The following is a 22,689-nucleotide window of genomic DNA, read 5'->3' as shown; positions in this document are numbered from 1 at the left end:
AAGGGGGAGCAAGAGGAGGGAGCAGAGTGAGAGACACAGACATGCTGCACATGGATGTCTATGGAGAGGGGAGGGGGAGTAGGAAGGATAAGGAGGAGACACAGGCGGCTGGTAAGAGTTCTATCTCACCCAGTGCTGGATTCTTATCTATACTGCTCATTACTGGTGTATAATTTTCTCTATGCTGCTGCAGCTTCTATATATAATGTATGTGATATATAAAATAGAAAGAAAAAAAGGAGTGCCCAATTTCACACAAATATAGTCCTAAGTCACACTCTATGATTGAGTTTTCTCCCTTATTCTCTGCGAGTCACCTCCTCCTTACAGAAACACTATGATTCTTGCTGGATTACCACACACCATTATCATTATTTATATATATATATATATATATGTATATATATATATATATATATATATATATATATATATATATGATAGAGATAGGATAGCAGAACTCCTCTCTATGTGTGCAGTGTGACAGCTTATTCTGAAAAGTCATCTGAAAGGTTAGGTACGCTTTAAGTTTGTTTCAGAAGTTCACTTCATGACTATGCTATCACAAAAGTACAATGTAGATATAGCTGCTTCATCTAATATTTGATAAGACTCCCATAATAATGAAAATAAAAAAGTTGTTTCACCACTTTGCCCTTTTTATTAACATATTTGAATATTACAAGATAATATAAGCCCAAAATATCATTAGCACAGAAGATGTGCTAATGTAAATCCTGTTAAACCAATAGCTTAGCGTGGAGGTATTTTGCTTATTTGGATATATATATATATATATATATATATATATATATACACAAAAATAGACAGCACTCCGATTCAAAAGTGAAAAATGGGTCTTTTATTTACCCTTGCAAGGTAAATAAAAAAACTATTTTTCACTTTTGAATCGGAGTGCTGTCTATTTTTGGAAATACTGGAAACTTTGGAACCAAGGATCGGGTTTCTAAGGCGTGCACCCACCTGTTATTCAAGCTGGTGCTGCTGGGCGGTGGACTCTTTATATATATACACTACCGTTCAAAAGTTTAGGGTCACTTAGAAATTTCCTTATTTTTGAAAGAAAAGCACAGTTTTTTTCAATGAAGATAACATTAAATGAATCAAAAATACACTCTATACATTGTTAATGTGCTAAATGACTATTCTAGCTGCAAAAGTCTGGTTTTTTATGCAATATCTACATAGGTGTATAGAGGCCCATTTCCAGCAACCATCACTCCAGTGTTCTAATGGTACATTGTGTTTGCTAACTGTGTTAGAAGGCTAATGGATGATTAGAAAACACTTGAAAACCCTTGTGCAATTATGTTAGCACCGATGTAAACAGTTTTGCTGTTTAGAGGAGCTATAAAACTGACCTTCCTTTGAGCTAGTTGAGAATCTGGAGCATTACATTTGTGGGTTCGATAAAGCTTTCATGTGAAACTCGACAGTCTATACTTGTTCTTAGAAATGAAGGCTATTCCATGCGCGAAATTGCCAAGAAACTGAAGATTTCCTACAACGGTGTGTACTACTCCCTTCAGAGGACAGAACAAACAGGCTCTAACCAGAGTAGAAAGAGAAGTGGGAGGCCCCGCTGCACAACTGAGCAACAAGACAAGTACATTAGAGTCTCTAGCTGGAGAAATAGACGCCTCACAGGTCCTCAACTGGCAGCTTCATTAAATAGTACCCGCAAAACGCCAATGTCAACATCTACAGTGAAGAGGCGACTCAGGGATGCTGGCCTTCAGGGCAGAGAGGCAAAAAAAAAAGCCATATCTGAGACTGGCTAATAAAAGGAAAAGATTAATATGGGCAAAAGCACACAGACATTGGACAGAGGAAGATTGGTAAAAAGTGTTATGGACAGACAAATCAAAGTTTGAGGTGTTCGGATCACACAGAAGAACATTTGTGAGACGCAGAACAACTGAAAGGATGCTGGAAGAGTTCCTGACGCCATCTGTCAAGCATTGTGGAGGTAATGTGATGGTCTGGGGTTGCTTTGGTGCTGGTAAAGTGGGAGATTTGTACAAGGTAAAAGGGATTTTGAATAAGGAAGGCTATCACTCCATTTTGCATTGCCATGCCATACCCTGTGGACAGCGCTTGATTGGAGCCAATTTCATCCTACAACAGGACAATGACCCAAAGCACACCTCCAAATTATGCAAGAACTATTTAGGGAAGAAGTAGGCAGCTGATATTCTATCTGTAATGGAGTGGCCAGCGCAGTCACCAGATCTCAACCCCATAGAGCTGTTGTGGGAGCAGCTTGACTGTATGGTACGCAAGAAGTGCCCATCAAGCCAATCCAACTTGTGGGAGGGGCTTCTGGAAGCATGGGGTGAAATTTCTCACGATTACCTCAGCAAATTAACAGCTAGAATGCCAAAGGTCTGCAATGCTGTAATTGCTGCAAATGGAGCATTCTTTGACGAAAGCAAAGTTTGAAGGAGAAAATTATTATTTCAAATAAAAATCATTATTTCTAACCTTATCAATGTCTTGACTATATTTTCTAGTCATTTTGCAACTCTTTTGATAAATATAAGTGTGAGTTTTCATGGAAAACACAAAATTGTCTGGGTGACCCCAAACTTTTGAACGGTAGTGTGTATATATATATATATATATATATATATATATATATATAACAAAAGAAGATTTGCGGCACTCCAATGAAGAAAATGGTGGTTTATTCAATTCCAATACAAAAGCGACGTTTCAATCCTACAATAGGATCTTTATCAAGCATTGTAGGATTGAAACATCGCTTTTGTATTGGAATTGAATAAACCACCATTTTCTTCATTGGAGTGCCGCAAATCTTCTTTTGTTATATCTGACATTTTCGTCCGAGTATCGGGACGTTTTTGCTGGGCACCCGTTCATTGATTTCCCTGTGAGTGCTGCTGCTTTCTCCTTGTGTATATACAGTGAAGGAAATAAGTATTTGATCCCTTGCTGATTTTGTAAGTTTGCCCACTGTCAAAGTCATGAACAGTCTAGAATTTTTAGGCTAGGTTAATTTTACCAGTGAGAGATAGATTATATTTTTTAAAAAAAAGAAAATCCCATTGTCAAAATTATATATATTTATTTGCATTGTGCACAGAGAAATAAGTATTTGATCCCTTTGGCAAACAAGACTTAATACTTGGTGGCAAAACCCTTGTTGGCAAGCACAGCAGTCAGACGTTTTTAGTAGCTGATGATGAGGTTTGCACACAAGTTAGATGGAATTTTGGCCCACTCCTCTTTGCAGATCATCTGTAAATCATTAATATTTCGAGGCTGTCGCTTGGCAACTCGGATCTTCAGCTCCCTCCATAAGTTTTCGATGGGATTAAGGTCTGGAGACTGGCTAGGCCACTCCATGACCTTAATGTGCTTCTTTTTGAGCCACTCCTTTGTTGCCTTGGCTGTATGTTTCGGGTCATTGCCGTGCTGGAAGACCCAGCCACGAGCCATTTTTAATGTCCTGGTGGAGGGAAGGAGGTTGTCACTCAGGATTTGACGGTACATGGCTCCATCCATTCTCCCATTGATGCGGTGAAGTAGTCCTGTGCCCTTAGCAGAGAAACACCCCCAAAACATAATGTTTCCACCTCCATGCTTGACAGTGGGGACAGTGTTCTTTGGGTCATAGGCAGCATTTCTCTTCCTCCAAAAACGGCGAGCTGAGTTAATGCCAAAGAGCTCAATTTTAGTCTCATCTGACCACAGCACCTTCTCCCAATCACTCTCAGAATCATCCAGATGTTCATTTGCAAACTTCAGACGGGCCTGTACATGTGCCTTCTTGAGCATGGGGACCTTGCGGGCACTGCAGGATTTTAATCCATTACGGCGTAATGTGTTACCAATGGTTTTCTTGGTGACTGTGGTCCCAGCTGCCTTGAGATCATTAACAAGTTCCCCCCGTGTAGTTTTCGGCTGAGCTCTCACCTTCCTCAGGATCAAGGATACCCCAAGAGGTGAGATTTTGCATGGAGCCCCAGATCGATGTCGATTGACAGTCATTTTGTATGTCTTCCATTTTCTTACTATTGCACCAACAGTTGTCTCCTTCTCACCCAGCATCTTACTTATGGTTTTGTAGCCCATTCCAGCCTTGTGCAGGTCTATGATCTTGTCCCTGACATCCTTAGATAGCTCTTTGGTCTTGCCCATGTTGTAGAGGTTAGAGTCAGACTGATTAATTGAGTCTGTGGACAGGAGTCTTTTATACAGGTGACCATGTAAGACAGCTGTCTTTAATGCAGGCACCAAGTTGATTTGGAGCGTGTAACTGGTCTGGAGGACGCTGAACTCTTAATGGTTGGTAGGGGATCAAATACTTATTTCTCTGTGCACAATGCAAATAAATATATATAATTTTGACTATGTGATTTTCTTTTTTTTATTTATATATATAATCTATCTCTCACTGGTAAAATTAACCTAGCCTAAAAATTCTAGACTGTTCATGACTTTGACAGTGGGCAAACTTACAAAATCAGCAAGGGATTAAATACTTATTTCCTCCACTGTATATATATATATATATATATATATATATATATATATATATATATATATATATATATATATATATATATATATATATATAATTAAATGGAACATTGCTTAAGTCTCAGGGGTGCCACTGATATATTTTTTTATATGTTTTTTGAGGATGTGATTGTGAGAGTTTTCTACATTTTTGTTGCAATGTACAGTATCGGATGTTTATGAATGGTCCTGGCTGCTGTGTAATAACAAATGGGAGAGGCAAGCTGCATAAATTGTGTGTTTGTTCCTGGAAGATGCTCTGTTAAATTAAAATCCCTAATAATTTGGGGACCATCTGTTAATTCTTGGAACAAATGTTTTGTGCTCAAGTACTGGAGACAATCCATCTAATGGTTTATAAACTTATCTTGGTCTATAATTATACTATTATAGTTAAAAGTCACCATCTCTACTAAACAACATTTTATTTTCATTTAACAAATATTAATTTCTAATAATACATGCTATTTATTATTCTATGGAAGATATAATAAATCTAATTTATTTGAAAAGGAAAATACAATGGGGCAGATTTACTAATGCTATCTAAAAGCCCTTTTACACAGGCCAATAATTGGGCAAATGAGAGTTCATATTAATGCTCGTCCCCGATCATTGCCCTGTGTAAAAATGGCCATGATCAGCACGTTTATGCAGCGTTAAATATTATCATTTTTGGCAGTACTTCTCCCAGTGTAGAGATGCGCTGCCGACAAGATGGAAATGTATGGGGATGAACGATCGTAGTAATGATGGCTCGTCCCCATATATAAGCAATCACAGCGGTTTTTGATGCGTTTTTTACAGTCGTGTTTGGAGCAGTTTTTCTATTGAAATGACTCCAAAAACGGCTCAAGAAGTGACGTGCACTTCGTTTTTACTGGGCGTTTTTTTACGCGCCGATTTTAAAGATACAAAAACGCCCCGTGGGAACGAAGCACCATTTTTTCCTATTGAAATCAATGCGCAGATGTTTGGAGGCATTCAGTCCCCGTATTTTCAGCCGTTTTTTGGGGCGTTTAAGGCCCAAAAAATGGCTAATAATAAGCCATGTGAACATACCCTTAGGTTATGTTCACACACTTAATAAAAAACGGCTGAAAATACGGAGCTGTTTTCAAGAGAAAACAGCTCCTGATTTTCAGCCATTTTTTAAGCAACTAGCGTTTTTTGCCCGCGTTTTTTACGGCTGTTTTTGGAGCTGTTTTTCTCTTGAGTCAATGAAAAACGGCTCCAAAAACGACTCAAAGTGGAGACGGAATGCCATTTTTCCCACTGAAATCAATAGGCAAATGTCTGGATGCATTCAGCCCCCGCATTTTTAGCCGTTTTTCGGGGCGTTTACGGCCCAAAAGACGGCTGGAAATAGCCCATGTGAACATACCCTAAGAGGACTCACTTGACAATAAGCTCATCAGAAATTGTCCCTCTGCTGAGGCTCCCCATGATCTACTGTAATCTGTGGGGAAACCTGTCAGAAAGTGCTCAATTTTCCTGCAGCGCCACCACAGGGGAAATGAAGCATTACACAGTGCCCATTCAAGCCAATGGGTTGTCTATGTAATGCAGGACAGGACAGGTCCTTCAGTGCAAGATACACTTTTGGTAATCTCTCTCCACTCTGGCTAAGAGATGGGGATCCTTAACAAAAGACCCCCTCTGTTAACTCTGAATTCCCTAATAGGGTATGTAAAAATAGGTTTTCTAAAGTATAAAACCCCTTTAAGTATATTTTTCTGTCAATCATATCTATCATTACCAAACAAAAACTCAATCAGGCACCGTACTGTTTCACTGAAACACGGAGTGAGAAGCTACAGCTGCAATTCCATCTCCCCCTGTTTTATAGTAGATTAAATTTTGGGGTCTTAAGAGGTATCTGAACATTATCAGAGAGTGTGCAGTGGACATCGAACTGATAGAAGGTAAGGAAGTTGTGACATCAACAATATATAAAGACATATTACAATTATCCACATGTGCTGCTGATTTTAACTACTTCTCATTCATTTCAATACACCCGCAGATTCTTTGAATTCTCTGTAAAAAAAATGTACGTGATACATGTGTTCTGCACAGAAATCAGTCTATTTAGGGCAAGTTCAAACGTGGGGGAATTGCTGTTGAATTCCACTGCGGGCAGTCCGTAGTGGAAATCTGCAGCAGCCGTTTTTTTTTACATTGATTTCCATACCTTTTTAGATAACTTAGTTCAGACATTGCGGAAAATAACAGTGCGGAATTTAGGCTGCGGTGAAGAATTTTCACACCACAGCATGCACAGTCTGTTGCGGAGAAGCAGCAGATTTTCACTGGAGATTTCAGCCTTTGCAGTACAAAGGTTGAAATCTGTGGCAAGTCCGCTGTGATATCTGCAACGTCTGAATACCTGTCAAATATGCAAATGTTGCTGCAGATTCGATGCGTACTTGCCGCAAATTTGCAGCAACATTTGAAAAAATTGTGCCACGTCTGAATTATCAATCAAAAAGGAATCTACTATAGAGGCTTTGAGAAATGCAGGGCAGAATTTGTGGGAAATTGCTTACCTGAAGATTTTGTGGTTGCATGCAGTGTACCCTCAAAAAATACTCTGAAAACAAGAGTGTACGTGATCGACCACAAACTGGAAAACCTCGAGTGTCCGGAGGACAAATTTATTAGGGTGTGGTCCAAACAGGACAGATTTAAAACAGCTCATTAGATCTGTGATGCTCTGATGGAAATATGGAAGAAAAGAGTATCAATAGCAACTGTCAAACACTGCCTTGTAGCCAGTTGCTTAAAGAGATGTGTTGCAGCCGGAAAACCATTGCTTAGGCCCATTAATAAAAAGAAGAGGCTATTATGGGCTAAAAAGCACAGGAGCTGGACCACTAGTCAGTGGAAGAAGGCTCTTTTCACAGCCGAATCGGAGTTTGAGTTGTTCGGGTCCAAGAGGCGAAAGTTTGTTTGTCGTGCGACAGGTTAGCGCATTCAGCCCATAGTCAAGCATGGAGGAGGTTCTATGATGGTCTGGGCATTTTTCAGAAGTGGTGCGGTTGGTGACTTACTAAAAATCGAAGGAGCCATGGACTCCTAGTGCTACCACAACATCCTTATGAGCCATGCCATCCCTAACCTACAGCAAGATAGTGACCTACTGTCTTTGCAAAAAGTATGTTCAGTCCAAAGAACGACAACAGGCGCTGAAGAACATGTTTGGCCACCCCAGAGTCTCAATTGCAATTAAATTGAACTCCTTTGGGATCATCTGGACAGTGTGTTCCAGATGTGCAAGTTACGAATCAAAATCACCTTTGGGAGTTCCTACAAAAGAAGTGGGCTGCAATCAGAGCTGAAGCTTTAGACAGGTTGACCAATAGAATGCCCCGTGCATGCACTGCTGTGATCGCTGGTAAGGGTGGATGCTTTGATAAGAAAAAAAAATGAAGGCGGTCAGAGATCAAATCATTTGTAAACAATGTTTTATGTACAAAACATGTTTATTTGCTTAAATACAGTAAATCCATATTCATCACTAGCTTTTGTTTATTTCCCAAAACATCGATGATTTGGGCAGTGTATTGAAATTAATGAATAGTGGTGTATGAAAAGAAATATATAACAATATCTGCATTTCAATGCAGTAACTGTACAAATTTTCTCCAAAAAATGGAAAAAAGAAAAATTAATGCAAATTCGGTATTAAAATGAAAATCCTCCTAAAGAGTTACCTTTTATTAATCCTTTTCTCATTTGTATTGCAAAATCATTATCAAATTAAGTTAAGCTGTCTTTTATATGCAGTTTTTGCTGCTGTCAAAATGATGGTAATTTGAATAAAATGTGAATTATAACTTGCATTTTATAGACCAAAGATGAAATTAATATACATATAAAATGTAGTCTTGTAACTCAAGATTTTTCGACATTGAAGTAGTAATTTATTTCATTGTATGAGTCTTATAACTGCAGGGGGATGGCAGTCAAGTTGAAGTTCCAAAAGCAGTTAAACTTTGTCTTATTAGCAGAGAAGCTATAGTCACAACACGTTACTACTGGCTAATAAATTTATTTTTTGAGTAATGAAATTGTCATCAATCCTTAGTTAATTGGAATTAGGTTATAATTGGAGCCTTTTGTGCATGAAGAATAAAAAGTGTTCCACACTGCAGATTGGCGGAACACTTTAATTTAAAATATTAAAAACCTTAAAAGAATGTAATGTTAAAACTGACAAATATAACTGACAAATATATATTATATATATATATATATATATATATATATATATATATATATATATATAATTTTATTTTTTTATGTCAAATACTAAATCAATTGATGTGTATTACATGCAAAATGTTAATGATTAATTTAAGACCAAATAAGACATATTGCAATATTTGTTGATTTTTTTTTTTTATTGTTATTTTTTTTAAATAAATAATCTGTGATCCCACAATTTAAGTTCTGTTCACATATGCAATGTGGTTTCCGTTAATAATGGAAACCACGAGGCTGGGGTCATTACTGTAGGGGGTGTAAAGGTTGCAGTAGCATCTGAGCCCTGGAGCCTGAGGGGGCCCAAAAGGTCCTTCTACCCCACAGTGTGGATAGACCATTGGTGCAACCTTTGCATCTGCACCTTATAAACAGCTTTATACTGTCTATTGGAATGCATGGAAGGGACTGAGCAAATTACAATGGCTCACAGTTATCGATGGATTGTTGGAGGAACATGAGGGTGTTCTTTGATGAGAAATTGAAGAGTAAGGCCACATTCAGACTTGGCAGAATTTTTCAGCTGAAAATGTTGCTGCAGATTCGTTGCGAATTTGCAGCAACATTTGCATATTTGACAGGTAATTCAGACGTTGCAGATATCACAGCGGACTTGCTGCAGATTTCAGCCTTTGCAATACAAATGCTGAGATCCGCAGTGAAATTCCGCTGCTTCTCTGCAACATAATGAGCATGCTGCGGAGGGAAAATTCTGCACCGCAGCTTAAATTCCACACAGTTAGGGCAAGGCCCCACGTGGCGGAATTGCTCTGGAATTTCGCTGCGGACACTCCGCAGCGATGATCCGCAGCGGACCCGTTTCTCCATTGCCTTCCACTGCTTTTTAGTAGTGTTCGTTTAGACGATGCGGAAAATTCCGCTGCGGAGCATAGGCTGCGGTGCCGAATTTGGTGTCCGCAGCATACAATGGTTGTTGTGGACGTGTGGCGGACTGGTTGCGGACTCATTGCGGAAGTTCTCCATTGACTTCAATGGAGATTCTAAATTCCGCAATGAAGTCCGCAGATGTTATGTACAAGTTATGTGTGCTGCGGAGCGTATTGGTTTTTTAACATGACATTTCTTCATTCTGGCAGGACCTATGTATTTCTAGGTCTACAGCCAGACTGAGGAAGTTAATGGGGCTCCCGTAATTACGGGTGACTACGTGTGTGCACCCATAATTACGGGTGACTACGTGTGTGCACCCGTAATTATGGGAGCGTTGCTAGGCGACGTCAGTAAATAGTCACTGTCCAGGGTGCTGAAAGAGTTAAGCGATCGGCAGTAACTGTTTCTGCACCCTGGACAGTGACTACCGATCACAATATACATCAACCTGTAAAAAAAATAGAAGTTTATACTTACCGAGAACTCCCTGCTTCTTTTTCCAGTCCGGCTTCCCAGGATGATGTTTCAGTCTAAGTGACGGCTGCAGCCAATCACAGGCTGCAGCGGTCACATGGACTGCCGCGTCATCCAGGGAGGTCGGGCTGGATGCCGAAAGAGGGACGCGTCACCAAGACAACGGCCGGTAAGTATGAAATTCTTTTACTTTCACTAGGGAAAGTGCTGTCCCTTCTCTCTATTCTGCACTGATAGAGAGAAGGGAAGTACTTTCACCTCAATACGCAACTGCTAGTCCGCATAAATTTACTGCACATTTTTGGCAGATCCGCAACAGAATCTGCAACGCAGATTCTGTGCGGCATTGATGCGGACAGTTGCGGAAGAAATACGCCACGTGGGGCCATGCCCTTATTTTCCGCAACGTCTGAACTAAGTTTCCTAAAAATGTATAGAAACAAATGTAAAAAACGGCTGCTGCAGAATTCCACTGCGGACTGTCCACAGCGGAATTCAACAGCAATTCCGCCACGTCTGAATGTGCCCATAGGGTGCAGTCACACAGATTTTGTTACAAAAATATCTGCGACTGAAAATCAGTTCCATTGATCTCAATGGTACTTGCAGAAATCCATGCACCATTCAGATGAATTGAACTGATTTTCAGTCGCAAAATTTTCTGCAACAAAATCGGTAGCGTGTGACTGCACTCTAAGGGGCCTGCATACTGTTCCTGCATGAGGAACTCTTCCGGCTATGTTCACCCCTTCTACCGAATATAAAATCTGTATGATGCATGAAATGTGAAAGTTGGGGGACTATGTTACAAATTTTGCACTAGGGCCCAAGAGCCCCAAGTTACACCTTTAAACGATGCAGTGCGAGAACTTTTTGAATGACCGATACCACTGGCGCCTTGTTGACTTATAATTGGGTCTTTCGGGTTTCGTTGTGTGTCTGTTGTTTTGAGGGAAACAACAGCGCCTCACCTATACAATATATATTAATATTACAAATATTATACTGTACTGTGAACAACTGTACACAAAATCACTGTACTATATAAACATTGCCAGAACATTCAGCAAGGCCTAGCTGCAGCAATATTAAAGTGATCATCTTTGCCTCTTGAAGAGAGTGATTGCTGACATGATAACTATAGTTTTTGTAGAATGTCAGAAAAAAATAGGCTAAAGAAGATACTTATTACAAGGCTCAGTATCTGGAAAGAGTTTTTGTTGGGTGTATAAATTATGATAACAAACTAATACAGATAATATTTGATATTTAAATGGTTTTTAAACCCTAAAAGATTAAACCACATTTTTAGCCGTTTTTGTTTTTTTCATTATTATTGTTTGCTAGCATCTAGAATGAAAAAGTAAGCAACTTTGTAAATATCCTTAGCTACAAATCTCCTATTGGTTTGTGTCTACAGTTCCTAAGCAGAACTATATGCCTCCTTGGTAATAGACTACAAATAAACCTATAAACCAGTATTGTATGATACTAGAATCATACTCCCTTCCATCTGTCCCCTGTTTCTTGGTAACTTACATTTGGTAGGTTAGCAAGATGGATGGCAACAGATGGATGGCAATATGACTACAGGAGCAGACTGAAAAGCCTTTGTTTGTAGTCTGTTACCATGGAGAAATATAGGTCTACATAGAAGCTGTAAACACAAAGTTGTAACTTTTTAATTAAGTCTATTTGCAAAGATACTTTGTGTTTCATTTCAGATCTATGAAAACATTACAAAGCAATCGGCAGCAAAGTTGCACGCAGTCTTTAACGCATCCCCTGATATGTTATTTATTATTGGTCGGGGTCTACGCGCTAGGACTCTTCACTAATTTACGTTAAAGGGCTCGTTTTCAAAACCTATTCACTGCTGGTCAGAGATATATATAACTTGGAATAACCAACATAGTGCTACTTTATAAAAAATATTTGATATCAATGGTGCCCTTTTAAGCATGTCTTACATAGCATTATTTAAATCAAAAGTGTTCCAAGTTAGGGATGTTATCAGTTCTGAATGAAATTTATAAGAATACAGATGTATACAACAGACTATCAGACTATATAGATGATTCTGATCCCTAAATCAAATATAAAACTGGACACAAAGAGGAATCCTATTGTGCAACTAGAGGCAAACTAGTTATAGGGTATGTTCACACTGCTTATTTTCGGCTGTTTTTCAGGCCGTAAACAACCAAAAAAACGGCAGAAAAATCGGAAGCAGAACGCCTCCAAACATCTGGCCATTGATTTCAATGGGAAAAACGGCGTTCTGTTCCGACAGGCCGTTGTTTTATGCATGTCACTTCTTGCGCCGTTTTTGGAGCCGTTTTTCATTGACTCTATAGAAAAACAGCTCTAAAAACGGCCGTTAAAAACGAGTTGCTAAAAAAAAAACGCCTGAAAATCAGGAGCTTCGTATTTTTAGACGTTTTTGATTTTGTGTGTGCACATACCCATAGAGTATTTAATGGTCAATAAACCTTTCCCACTTCAGCAATAAATATACAGTAGTATGAACATAGTTCTTTTAAAAATCACGCTCTACTTAGTAATTTGGGTGATAGGCTGATTCGCATTAGAGGTGGGTAACTTCATTAGAAAGAAAGGAAGGCACCAGACCATAGGCAATTCTGACAAATAGATGTCTGGAGTATATTAATTCCATGCAACCAAAGTGTCTAGGTGTAAGTTACTCTTTGAATCAAAGAAGCAAGTATTAAAGGGGTTATCCCTTTTTTTAAATGTATGGCCTATACTTATGATAGGCTATCAATATTAGATCGGTGGGGCCTGACTCTCAGCACCCTGGACAATCAGCTGTTTGAAGGGGTCGTGCTGCTCCGGCTAGACCCACATCCCCCTGATGTTTACACAGCTCTGTACTGCACAGCTCCATACTTTTAGTAGCGGCTGTGCATTGTATTATAGCTCATGTATATCACTTGCAGGCACTGCATATATTATGCCACATACCCTATAAACTACTGTGAATAAAACAAAACAAATGGGTATGTATAAGGCAAAAGGTGTAACTATCAAGGAATAGCCATATGAGTATACAAAAGAATCTCTGTTTATTGAATACAAAAACACTACATAAAAGTTAAAAACATTTAAAATAGCATGAAAAATGCCATGTAAAATATTGTTATATTGTTATAAATGTTATAGCTCAGTCTGAGTTACTGAAATGGGATGAAGCTGTAGTGAGTTGTAATATCTAATACCAGCCACAGTTGTTACTGAAAGTACAGAGCTATGTCTGGTAAATAATGAAGAAGACACAGTCGTCAGAGCATCTTCAAACAGCGGATCAGCCTGGGTACGAGAGTCGGACCTCCACCGATCTAATGTATGGCCTATCCTAAGAATAGGCCAAAAATTTTAAGGAACCGGATAATATAGAGTTTCCCGGTTTTATCAAGCTCTACTTGTTAGAATGGTCCCTTGACAATAAGCAGATCACAAAGTGTCCCATAGCTGGTAATCCCAGAAAACAACTGTAATCTGTGGGGAAACCTTGGAGTAAGTGTTCAATTTCCCTACAGCGCCACCACATTGGAATTGAAGCATTACACAGTGCGCATTCACATCAATGGGCTGTCCATGTAATGCAGGACAGGACAGGTACACCAGAGGGAGAGACGATCTTTGTAAACACTTTTCAATTTGGCCAAGATATGAGGACCCCCTTCTGTTAACTCAGAACTCACGAATAAGGGATATGAAAATTAGTTTTCTAAACCGCACAACCCCTTTAAAGTGGTATTCCCATCTCAAAGATCATATCTAAAGGTGTTCCTTGTGTGAAGTTATGAATACCTGCCAATATATTTCTTATATTTTTTTTGTTCCGTTCTTGAGATATTGTTTCTGTTGTATCCCAGGTCCCTTTGTGAGATTATAATCTGTTTCCTATGGATACGACCACCGCCGAGATTCTGATGCGGTGGCCTCGCTTGCGCAGATGCTACTGAACAGTTTGAGGAGTATGGCCGGGTTCTCGGGAGCGAGCATTTGAAGAGCATGCGCAGTAGCTCCTGACCCGGCCACCTCTCTGCTGCGCTAAAGAAGTGAATAGGACAGCTCTCAGACATGCGCAGCAGCCAGAGAGCCATCCTATTCAGAAGTTCAGCTAATGTCTGCACATCCCAGCTAAGACGTAGCAGAGTCCTCAGGGCTGTTACAAAGCTCTGAAGCACTGTTATCTCGATAGGCAAATATAGAGATAACAGTGTGAACTTTGCAAAGTAAGTTAATGGTGACGGCAATGTTTATTACTGACGTTATTACACTGAAACAGGAGATGGTAACGAGAGGGGAATAGGAAACCTACTTTACCATTCCTGTTAGAACACAGTGGCACAGAATTGTACCCCCTGATGCTGCATGTAGTAATATTCATAGCAGCAGTGTCGGGAGCGCGCACACACCTACAAGCAGACCTGTGATAATATCACAGCGCCACCTGCTGGATTTGTACAGAAAAGGGGCTTAGTACCGCCCACTAAGTCAGAAAAGCCAGGGAACGAGGAGCAGGACCATGCCTTGAAAAAGTGGAAAAGGAGAGGTAAGAAAACATTATGAAGGGGTATAACATGTTTATTTTTAATAGACAATTCGTTTTGGGGAAGATAATTTTTAAAAGTGAAGATGGGAATAACCCTTTAAGGATGTATTTCCATAATTTTAGTGCAGTTCTATTGAGGGAAGCTACTAAGAGTAAGGGCACAGATCCGTATTACAAATTTGTGTCTTACTGATCCTTAATACAGAACCCATAGTCTGCTATGGACTTACATGGAATAATACAAGGGACTTGTGGAAGTAGCTGTGGATATCTTCTACATTTGCGCCTGCAGCCAGGAGCCTCACTGCGCTTCTTTTTTATACAGTCCAGCAATGAAGTTTGTAGCAGGGTATTCATAACAACAACACCTCACTCGGGCTAGGAAATAAAGAAAAGACGTACTCACAAATGTAAGTCACTTCAATTAGACGGATTTCAGTCCCTTTTATTTGTATTTTTTCCCTTAATCCTTTGCGAATTGAGTGGCTTAAATAGTTGAAAACATTACAAATGTATAAATGTATAATATAAATGTACAAAAAATATATGCATGATGACACTCACAGCGACATAGTCAAAAAAATCATTCTGTTTTCTTATAACCCCAAAAAATATTTGAACATACATTTTTACTCACAGGAACACTTTAAAACTGCAGGTTTTGTTTAACCCCTTGGGTTCCAAAGTCTCCGACCTAGTAATACAAAACAGCTCTCTTTGTAATAATAATCGCCTATTCTCATCCTCACCACGTTGTTTCTCCAGTTGTTCTAACATTTGCCACCTCAGGTCACATATATGATGATTTATATTAACCCCTTTACGACAAAGGACGGATATATATTTGACCTATGCAGGTGCTAGATCTCGCATAAGGACGGATAGATCCATCCTCTGATCACGTGAGTACTGTCACCGTACCCACTCAAGCAGCGGCAGGAGCACGGCTGTTATACACAGCCAGGCTACTGCCCCAACTGCTGGAATCGAAGCACTCTCCAATTCCGGCAGTTTAATCCATTAGATGCCACTGTCAATAGCGACTGCGGCATCTAATGTGTTTGACAGAGGGAGCTCCCTCTGTCACCCCATCGGCGCCCCCGCAAAGAAATCACAGGGAGCCGTTGGGTTTCCATGGCAGCCGGGGACCTAACAAAGGCCCCCAGGTCTGCCTTCAGCAACTGCCTATTAGGCCCTGCCAGAGTTTTACACTGACAGGCAATAATGCTTTGATATACTAAGTATACCAAAGCATTATATATGCGATCAAAAGATGTGACGTCTCCTAGTGGGGCAAAAAAAATAAATAGTTAAATAAAGTTTATGAAAAAATAAATAAAAAGATTACAGTAAAAATGAAATAAAACCACTTTTTTTCCCAAAAAATGTGGTTTTATTTAGTAAAAGTATCAAAACAAATAACACATATATGGTATTGCTGCAATCGTAATGACTCAAACAATAAAGTTAATACATTAAACCTCCGGGTAAACGGCATCCAAAAAAGACGCAAAAAACAACGGCAAAATTCCTTTTTTTTCCCATTCCCCCTATAAAAACTAAAATAAAAGTTAATCAATAAGTCCCATGTACCCCAAAATATTACTAGTGAGAACTACACCATGCCCCGCAAAAATCAAGCCCACATATGCCCACGTAGACGGAAAAATAAAAATATTATGGCTCTTGCAATGCGGCGATGCAAAAACAAGTAAATTTGTTTTAAAAGGATTTTTATTGTGCAAATGTAGGAAAATACATAAAATCTTTATTTAATTGGTATCCCTGTAATCGCGCCGACCCATAGAATAAAGACAACTTATTATTTACGCTGCATAATAAATGGCGTAAATTTATACAGTCAAAATCAATGCTGGAATAGCTGCTTATTTTCAATTCTCTCCTAAAATAAAGTTAATAAAAGTTAATCGATATATTATATGCATCCAAAAATATGAAATTGAAAAATACAACTCGTCCCGCTAAAAACAAGCCCTTATACGGCTATGTCGACAGAATAAAAAAAAAGTTATGAACCTTAGAATGCGACCGTGAAAAAACAAAAAATAATCCTTGGTTATTAACGCACAAAAAGGCCTGGTCAATAAGGGGTTAAAAAAATGGCTAGTTACTGTTGCATTTTTTTCCTCTCTACTTAATTTAATTTTCCTTTTCTTTCCTTTTTTTCCATTTTATTTCTGTATCAGTACTTTCTATTTTTTAATATTGGATTTATGCTCATGCTTGTTTGTCCCACATACGCTTTTCCAAATGGGCATTTTAACAACTAAATAACATTTTTGGCTTCACAGAGAAAAAGCCTTACACCCCAATCTCATATCCTTTTCTACGGTGATAAATATTATCACCTTTAATAATAGCGTTGCAATGCTTACAGTTTAGGTACTCAAAGGTTCCCTTACATTGTGTGGTCCAGCTCCAGTGCATTTTAGCCCACAATAGCCCCTTCTTTTAACCACTTCAGGACTCAGCCTGTTTTGGCCTTCAGGACGAAGACGATTTTTCAAATCTGACATGTGTCATTTATGTGGTAATAACTTTGTAATGCTTTTACCTATCCAAGTGATTCTGAGATTGTTTTCTCGTGACATATTGTACTTTATGTTAGTGAAAAAGTGTGGTCGATAAATTCAATATGTATTTGTAAAAAACACCAAGATTTGAAGAAAATTTGCAATAATTAGCATTTTTCTAAATTTAAATGTATCTGCTTGTAAAACAGATAGTAATACCACAAAAAATAGTTACTAGTTTACATTTCCCATATGTCTACTTTATGTTTGCATCGTTTTTTGAACATTCTTTTATTTTTCTAGGACGTTACAAGGCTTAGAACTTTAGCAGCGATTTCTCATATTTTCAAGAAAATTTCAAAAGGCCATTTTTACAAGGACCAGTTCAGTTCTGAAGTGGCTTTGAGCAGAGGCGTAGCTAGGTTCTCCAGCACCCGGGGCAAAGATTCAGTTTGGGGCCCCCCCCAACCTCTTTCCCGACATCTCCTTCCCCCTCGCCGTGTTTGTTTTCTCTACCAATCGACGTGTCATTTCTTTTCCACATTTCTTTTTATGTAACGCGAGCATAAAAACATTTGTACATTTTACAAGCAATATGGTTCTATACACAACACCAGAACCAAGCTCAGTACATATATACAGCCCTAGAACCAAGCTCAGTACATAAATACAGCACCAGCACAAATACAGCTCAATTTAGTGCAACCCCTGCCGTAAAGGTGTGTACGGCGTAAAACTACAGCTCCCAGCATAGCCCGAACAATGGTAAGGATATGCTGGGAGATGCTGTTTCACAAAAAATAAAGAATATCATAATCCTATCACCCATCATCTCACTGCAGATCATACAGTAACTACAGTGCTGATTAGAGGCAGAATAAACATTTACATTAAGTGACTCACCGGTGACGTCTCAGATTATAGTTATTTTTCTCCATCCGATCCAGACCTCTATGATGAATTCTCCTGGTCACAGCCCATTTCTGCAGTTTGCCGCTCACATGTCTTCAGCTTCTCACTTTTCCAACATTTCTGCTCCTATAAATAAATATAAAGTTATCATTATACCACACACTACGCCCCTAAATATAATAGCACCATACACTGCACCTCTAATTATAATAGCACCATACACCGTGTCCCACGCACACACACTGTGCCCCCTGTAGATAGTGCCTGCCATAGAGCCCCCTGTAGATAGTGCCCCCATATAGCCCACCCCTGTATATAGTGTCCCACAAATAACTCCCCCTATAGTGCTGTACAGATACCCCACCCCTGTATATAGCCCCCTGTAGATATAGCCCAGCCCTGTATATAGTGTTCCACGTATAGCCCAACCCTGTATATAGCCCCCTGTAGATATAGCCCACCCCTGTATATAGTGCTCAACAGATAGCCCACCCCTGTATATAGCCCCCATGTAGATTTAGCCCACCCCTGTATGTAGTCCCCCTGTAGATATAGCCCATCCCTGTATATAGTGCTCCACATATAGTCCACCCCTGTATATAGTGTTCCGCATATAGTCCACCCCTGTATATAGTGTTTCACAGATAGCCCACCCCTGCATATAGCCCCCCTGTACATATAGTCCACCCCTGTATATAGTGCTCCACTAGATAGTCCACCCCTGTATATAGTGCTACACAGATAGCCCACCCCTGTATACAGGGGTGGGCTATCTGTGGAGCACTAAATACAGGGGTGGACTATATGTACAGGGGGCTATATACAGGGGTGGGCTTTCTGTGGAGCACTATAGGGGGAGCTATTTGTGGGATACTATATACAGAGGTGGGCTATATCTACAGGGGGACTATATACAGGGGTGGGCTATATCTACAGGGGGACTATATCTACAGGGGGACAATACCTACAGCGGGGCTATACCTACAGGGGGGCTATATCTACAGGAGGGCTATATCTCCAGGGGTGGGCTATATCCAGGGGTGGGCTATATCCAGGGGTGGGCTATAGCCAGGGGTGGGCTATATACAGGGTGGGCTATATCTACAGGGGGACTATATACAGGGTGGGCTATATCTACAGGGGTGGGCTATATCTACTGGGGGACTATATCTACAGGGGGCTATATCTACAGGGGGGCTATATTCAGGGGTGGGCTATATCCAGGGGTGGGCTATATCCAGGGGTGGGCTATATCTACAGGGGGGCTATATCCAGGGGTGGGCTATATACAGGGGTGGGCTATATACAGGGGACTATATCTACAGGGGGACTATATCTACAGGGGGACTATATTCAGGGGTGGGCTATATCCAGGGGTGGGCTATATCCAGGGGTGGGCTATATCTACAGGGGGGCTATATCTACAGGGGTGGGCTATATCTACAGGGGTGGGCTATATACAGGGGTGGGCTATATCTACAGGGGTGGGCTATATCTACAGGGGTGGGCTATATCTACAGGGGGGCTATATACAGGGGTGGGCTATATCTACAGGGGTGGGCTATATCTACAGGGGTGGGTTATATCTACAGGGGTGGGCTATATACAGGGGTGGGCTATATCTACAGGGGTGGGCTATATACAGGAGTGGGCTATAGCTACAGGGGTGGGCTATATCTACAGGGGTGGGCTATATCTACAGGGGGGCTATATCTACAGGGGGGCTATATCTCCAGGGGTGGGCTATATCCAGGGGTGGGCTATATCTACAGGGGGACTATATACAGGGGTGGGCTATATCTACTGAGGGACTATATCTACAGGGGGCTATAGCTACAGGGGGCTATGTCTACAGGGGGGCTATATCTACAGGGGGGCTATATTCAGGGGTGGGCTATATCCAGGGGTGAGCTATATCCAGGGGGGGCTATATCTACAGGGGGGCTATATCTACAGGGGGGCTATATTCAGGGGTGGGCTATATCCAGGTGTGGGCTATATCCAGGAGTGGGCTATATACAGGGGGACTATATCTACAGGGGGACTATATCTACAGGGGTGGGCTATATCTACAGGGGTGGGCTATATCTACAGGGGTGGGCTATATCTACAGGGGTGGGCTATATCTACAGGGGTGGGCTATATCTACAGAGAGGCTATATACAGGGGTGGGCTATATCTACAGGGGTGGGCTATATACAGGGGTTGGCTATATACGGGGGTGGGCTATATCTACAGGGGAGGGCTATATCTACAGGGGGGCTATATACAGGGGTGGGCTATATCTACAGGGGGCTATATACTATATAGCCCCCCCTGTAGCTATAGCTAACCCCTGTATATGGTGCTCCATAGATAGCCCCCCCTGTAGATAGACACCTCCGTAGATAAAGCCCCCCACGTGTAGATAAAGCCCCCCGTAGATAAAGTCCCCCCGTAGATAAAGCCCCCCCCGTGTAGATAAAACAGAGTGGTATGAGGGCTTATTTTTTGTGGGGCGAGCGGTCGTTTTTATTGGTACAATTTTTTGGGTACATACAACTTTTTGAGCACTTTTTATTAAATTTTTTGGTAAAGCCAAGGTGACCAAAAAACAGAGATTGTGCCGTTTTAAATTTATTTTTCACATGAGCCCGCTCCATACATCACACCCCACACTACGACATGCTATGTCGTGGTGCGTGAAGGGGTTAATGCACAGCGGATGGTGCAGAGTGAAAATTAAAATTTTCCACTGATATGCCATTTTAGTACACTATATGTTATGCCCAGTTTGTGCCACTGAAGACAAATACCTCATAAAATATTTACCGGGTTCTCCTGGGTATGGCGATGCCATATCAGTGGACATAAACTGCTGTTTGGGCACGCTGTAGGGCTCAGAATGGAGGAAGCGACATTTGGCGCGCAGATTTAGCTTGTTAGTTCTGTTTGGCGTTTTACTGGTATTTCAGTTTATAATGTGGGGGCATATGTAATCTGCGCGGAGAACATCAGGGAATAATAAGAGGGTATAATAATGGGGTAAATAAATAATAATCTGCAGATGTGTGGCCAGTGTCGCACTGATAAATGGCACCAGATCTTATCCGCTTTTGGAACAATGCACATTTTGCATTGCCATATTCTGAGAGCCAGAACTTTTTTATTTTTTCTCCACCGGAGCTGTGTGAGGGCTTATTTGTTGCGGGACAATTTGTAGTTTTGATTGGTACCATTTTGGGGTATATGACATTTTTTTTTATCACTTTTTATTCAATTTTTGGGCAAGCCGGGTGACCAAATACAAGCAATTCTGCCAACGTTTTTTTATTCTTTTTTTTTATTGGGTTACCCCTGGGCTATAAATGACCATTTTACTTTATTCTGCGGGTCGGCACAATTACGTCGATACCATATGTATATAGTTTTTTTATGTTTTGCAGCCATTGTGCAATAAAATCACTTATAAATTATTTTCTGTGTCACCATATTCTGAGAGACAGAACTTTTTTATTTTTCAGTCAAAAAAGCTATGTATGGGTTTGTTTTTTGCGGGACGGGTTGTAGTTTTTATTGGTACTATTTTGGCGTATATGCGACTTTTTGAGCACTTTTTATTGTATATTTTGGGAGGAGGGGTGACCAAAAAATAGTGATTCTGGCATTGTTTTTTTACTTATTTTTTTTGCAGTATTCCCCGTGCGGGAAAAATAATATTATAGTTTAATAGTTGGGGTCGTTACAAATGCGGTGATACCAAATATGTGTACTTTTTTTAACGTGTTAATTTTTTTCCTATAATAAAAGACTTATTATAGGGAAAAAAAGCATTTTTTGTTCATGTCACTTTTAACTTTTATTTTTACAGTCTTTTAAAACATTTTTATTATCTTTTTTTTAAAGTTTTTTACTTGTCCGACTAGGGGACACTTAGACTTGCAGCTTTGATCGCTGCTAGAACACATTACACTACCTACGTAGTGTATTGCATTCTAACTGTCATTGTGACGTCACAGTCACTCTGACAGGAAGCCTATGAGAACCAGCCTTCGGCTGCTCCTCCTAGGCTTCCGTACATGGCAGCCCGGAGGCCATTGTCTGGCCTCCGGTTGCCGTGACAAGGATTGCCAGCCCCCGCAAATGCATGTGGGGGGCTGCCGATCTGCTCTAAACCTCTTCAATGCGGAAATCGCAATCGACCGCCGCATCGAAGGGGTTAATTCCCGATTTCAGCGGCGTCCGGCCGCTGATCGGCAATGGTGAGAGCAGGGCAGACACCGTGCACAGTTAACCGCTGCTGCGGTGTAGCGCCGCACGGCGGTTAACTGTTAAAGCGCAGACGTAACTGCACACCCATGAGAAATTTTGGAAAAGGAGACATTTTTGAAAAATAGCCTAATTAGAAGTGACATTAGAACGAAAAAAAAGAAAAACACAGTTGGCCACAAGACAAAGGGAAAGCTTTGCGTGTCTAAACTGTCA

General features: G+C 40.4%; 1 long non-coding RNA gene across 2 annotated transcripts in view; it reads right to left on the bottom strand.

The window, feature by feature from the left end:
- The window catches only part of LOC142739895 (uncharacterized), a 37,808-nt gene extending 23,199 nt beyond the window's left edge, over positions 1-14,609 (bottom strand). Inside the window, exon 1 of one of the 2 annotated variants that reach the window (XR_012880618.1) lies at positions 14,546-14,609. This is a non-coding gene — a long non-coding RNA (uncharacterized LOC142739895). Of the gene's footprint in view, positions 1-14,031; positions 14,204-14,545 lie in introns of those variants that run through there. The other variant, XR_012880617.1, reaches the window with a different exon arrangement.
- Between the last annotated feature and the right edge of the window lie 8,080 nt (positions 14,610-22,689).

Source organism: Rhinoderma darwinii, chromosome 1 (genome assembly GCF_050947455.1).
Source record: "Rhinoderma darwinii isolate aRhiDar2 chromosome 1, aRhiDar2.hap1, whole genome shotgun sequence".
NCBI lineage: Eukaryota > Metazoa > Chordata > Amphibia > Anura > Rhinodermatidae > Rhinoderma > Rhinoderma darwinii.
This window is presented reverse-complemented; position numbering and strand designations above follow the sequence as displayed.